The 3,971-nt window shown below is 41.5% G+C and overlaps 1 pseudogene; it reads right to left on the bottom strand.

Moving 5' to 3' along the window:
• Positions 1–1,822: 1,822 nt before the first annotated feature.
• Positions 1,823–3,364, bottom strand: LOC119518167 (annotated as a pseudogene).
• Positions 3,365–3,971: the final 607 nt, after the last annotated feature.

Raw genomic sequence — 3,971 nt, 5'->3', positions numbered from 1 at the left:
GAGAGAAACCCTATGACTGTCATTGATGTGGGAGAGCTTTCAGTCAATATTCTGATCTTAGATGGAATAAGAGAACTCACACTACACTTTTTGAATATGGAAGCAATTTCAGCCATAGCTTTAAACTTTAAACACACCAGAGAACTCACATACTGAAGAAACACTATGTTTGTAATCAGTATGGTAGTGCCTTTAGACATCAGTAATATTTCAGTTAATAAAAGGAAATTCATAAAGGAGAGAATCCACATGAATGTTATCTATGCAGCAGTGCCCTTAATGGATTGTCTGATGGTACATCACATGAGAGAACCCACAATATAAATCTAATGGAAGTGGATAGTCCTCATCTACCACGCTAACTAATAAGCAAGCCAGAGAAATTATACATGAGGAATTATATGTCTGTACTCAATGTAGGAGTGCCTTAATTTATAATTTATCTTTTAAGTAAAATAAGTGGACTCTAAAAAATTTTTAAGAGGTATTCTAAAGATAAAAAAGAATTCCCCTAAAATAAAAAGGTCTTTATATGTGTAATCTATTTTTTTTTTTTTTTTGGTACATCTACTCAAACCTCTTCACTGGTCTTTATTCAGGAGCACATATGCACCAAATTCCATTTTAGAACTTTCCATATCATTTTCATAGAAAACAAAAAACATTTAAACACAGCATGGTATTCTATCACAACTGAAACTTTTCTTCTTCTTTATAGGACTCAACAAAATCTAAAAATGAACTATGCTGTAGATATACCTCATGCAAAGATCTTTATGTTATCTCTGAGAATGAAAAGGATGGCTTTTTAAGCACATTTTACTGTTTTATACTATTATGGTAACTTGTGTCCTGCAACACAGTCTATTTTGAGGGAAATTTATGATATTTTTTTCATGCAAAAATCTACACAAATTAGTTTTGATGATATGGAAAACTTTTCATAGCATCAAATGTTCATCCGGTGCAAATGTACAGGGAGACCTTCCTGAAAAGTTTTCTGACTTGAGAAACAACTAAAAAGTCATACTAGGTAAAGTAAATAAAGACTAAAATCAATAAGGGGGGTGGGGAATGAGGAGGGATAGAAAACAGGGGCTGCAGAGTAAACCAAGTCTGCTGCTAAACCAGTCTTTGTTTTCATGTCCAGTGTACATTAACAATTATGATCTTAATTTGATGATTTACTAGGTTTGTTATCGGCTTCCTGAAGGCAAACCAAGCTTGCGTGGGTTGCATACAGCACCACAACCACACTTTCGTACACAGTCACTCCAAGACTAGGAGTCTGCTTCATGAGTGAAGAGCCCTAGATGTGAAAGCTGAAACTGGCTCTCCATCACTGGGCCAGACATTCATTCAACACTGCATTCACATACTGCTTCACAGCAAGGCCTGGGCTCATTTTCCTTTGACTTCTATGGGCATCCTATTCTCTTTTATGCTTACAAGGCTTGAAGATGACAGTACTGTACTTTTCCCTCAATTGATATAGAGTAAGTCAGTGCTCCTTCTCAGGCACTGAAGATCTATGACCTGTAGTCCTTTTTACTTTGAACAATCTAAATAAGCATTCATGTGAAATTTTCATTACATTTTGCCACTCATTCTCACTTGCACCCATTCACCATCTTGACCTCATTTGGGCATTTTCTGTGATTCCAAATGAAATCTTCACATTTTCGTTCCCGGTTTAATGCAGCAGCAGATCCCATGAGCCAAGCTTGAAGGATCAAACCTTTATGTGTGTGTGTGTGTGTGTGTGTGTGTGTGTGTGTGTGTGTATCAGTGCTGCATTGTACCTAACTTCCAGAACACCTTTCTAAAACTGGAACCCTTCTGTTGGTACATTGGCAGATGAATTGAAACCAAATGTTCCACCTTGTGGTGCCTCTGGAACAAGGTTAGGATCATCATCAATATCATCTGAAGAGAAGAACTTATCATTGATCTCATAGGCCAGTTTGTAGATGTCTACATTTTCATGATTTTGAAGTTGTACTACTTGCACAACTTGTGCATCTTTTACAGTCAGCAAATTGTAAAAAGGTGGGATAACATTTTGTTGGATAAGGTAGGCCACTTGATCTTCCACTGTTAAGTTACTTACGGCCCAAGCAGTTTCTTTTTTAGTGCCAAAATTCCCCTTATCCAAAAGGTGTATTATCATTGCAACGAGGCTGGCATCAATTACTGCTTGAACCTGTTGTTGATTTCTTGCAGTGATGTTGGAGAGGAACAACACTGCTGCTTTGTTTTTTCTTTGGGATGTGTCAGAAGTGCAGGGAAGTGTGAAAGAGCATCACAGTTCAAAACTACTTCGTGTTTGCTCATCAGTTCCAGTAACAATATTGCCTACAGCTCTAAGTGCAGCAGTCGGAACTTTTACTTCCTGGTGGCTGAGGAGAGGAACCACATGCCAGAGTCTACTGTCATCTGTATCTGTTCACTGTCAAGATCAGTAAGGTAAGAGAGGGCCCGGACAGTATCTACCAATATATTTACGTCTGTGTGATGAATTAAAGCACAAAGGGATGGAAGAATCTCTTGAATGGTTTCCATTGGGGGTGGTGGGTCCTTGTGGCGACATAAGTTGACCATAACCCAAGTAACATTTCTTAAGAATGTAATAGGAATAGATGGACATATGAAGGAAAGTAAAGGTTTCACAACTCTGAGACTCACAATCTCTACACTGGGGCCCATCACTTATGATATTTCCCAGTGCCGACACTACTTGCTCATAAACGTTTTGATGGGGTGAATGGAGAAACCTCAGAAAAAGTGGCACAGCACTGGACTGAACGACTGCCTGAGTTTGCTCAGAGGTTCCAGATGCAATGCTTGTCAAAGCCCACGCAGCTTCCAACAGTAAAGAAGGACTATCTCTTTCAAGACAATGGACTAAAATAGGCAATATTCCAAATTTTATTGAGTCATCAATCGGTGGATTTCTTTCACGGGATAAAAGTTTCCTAGCAGCTTAAACTGCATTTAGTTGAATTCCTTAGTTACGTGCAGCATTTTGAACAATAGCTTCTGGAGAGATATTTTACACTGCATAATCACCATCTATATCGGAGTCTTCACAGATGTCTTCAGGTGGCACATTCCTTCTCTTGAAGAGATGTTCGTCTCTTCTATTCTTCCTTAACTCAACTACAACTTCATTTCGTTGTAGTCTCATAGTAGGCCGCAGCCTTTGTTCTTGAAGTTCTGGTGCCATGGGTTGTCCAGTTTCTCGTTGTTCTCCATGGCTGGGCTGGTGACTCCTTCCCACCCCTGGGCCCGGCGCGATCCGCCTCAATCTTGGCGCCGCAAAGACGCTCCCAAGAACCCGGAGGCATCCTGAGCTGCCCGTGCGCCGCGCCCCCGCTTCCTTCCTTGCCTCACCTGCCTCAGCTGTGGCCGTCTCCTCCTCTCCACTCCCACCCTCCCCCACCTCCCCCACCCCCCCTTCCCTCCGCCCAACTTCTCCCCCCTCCTCCCTCCCCTCCCCCCTCCCCCTCCCCTCCCCCACTCTACCCTCCCCTCCCGCCACCCCACCTCCCCGCCCTAACCCCAGTGCGACTGCAGCTCGGGCAAAGACAACTGCAGGGCCTGTAATCTATTCTTAATACTCTTTTTTTGCTCTTACAATATGAAACATTTAGAAACTTTTGAACTCTAGAAAGTTTTACAAGTTAACCTTTTTGGCCTTAATGTATTTTAAATACCCTTTTGAGAATCACTTTCATGTTTTCAGTCCATGGGTCCATTATGGATGGAGCAATTCTACTTCTTTTTCTTCTCCTTTGGTGTTCATCCCCAGAGCTGCTATCCATGCTGGTGCTACAGCTAGTGGAGCAGCTGTTATCTGAGTCTGAATATGAGGAGGAGGAAGAGTTTGTGGAGGAAGCTGAAGATGAAGGACTAGAAGAGCTTTCATCAGTGTCACAGTCCTCCGAGGAGGATGAGGTAGATAGATGTTT

This window comes from Choloepus didactylus, chromosome 21 (genome assembly GCF_015220235.1).
Source record: "Choloepus didactylus isolate mChoDid1 chromosome 21, mChoDid1.pri, whole genome shotgun sequence".
Lineage (NCBI taxonomy): Eukaryota > Metazoa > Chordata > Mammalia > Pilosa > Megalonychidae > Choloepus > Choloepus didactylus.
Note: the sequence above shows the minus strand (reverse complement) of the source record. Positions and strands in the feature narration are given on the sequence as shown.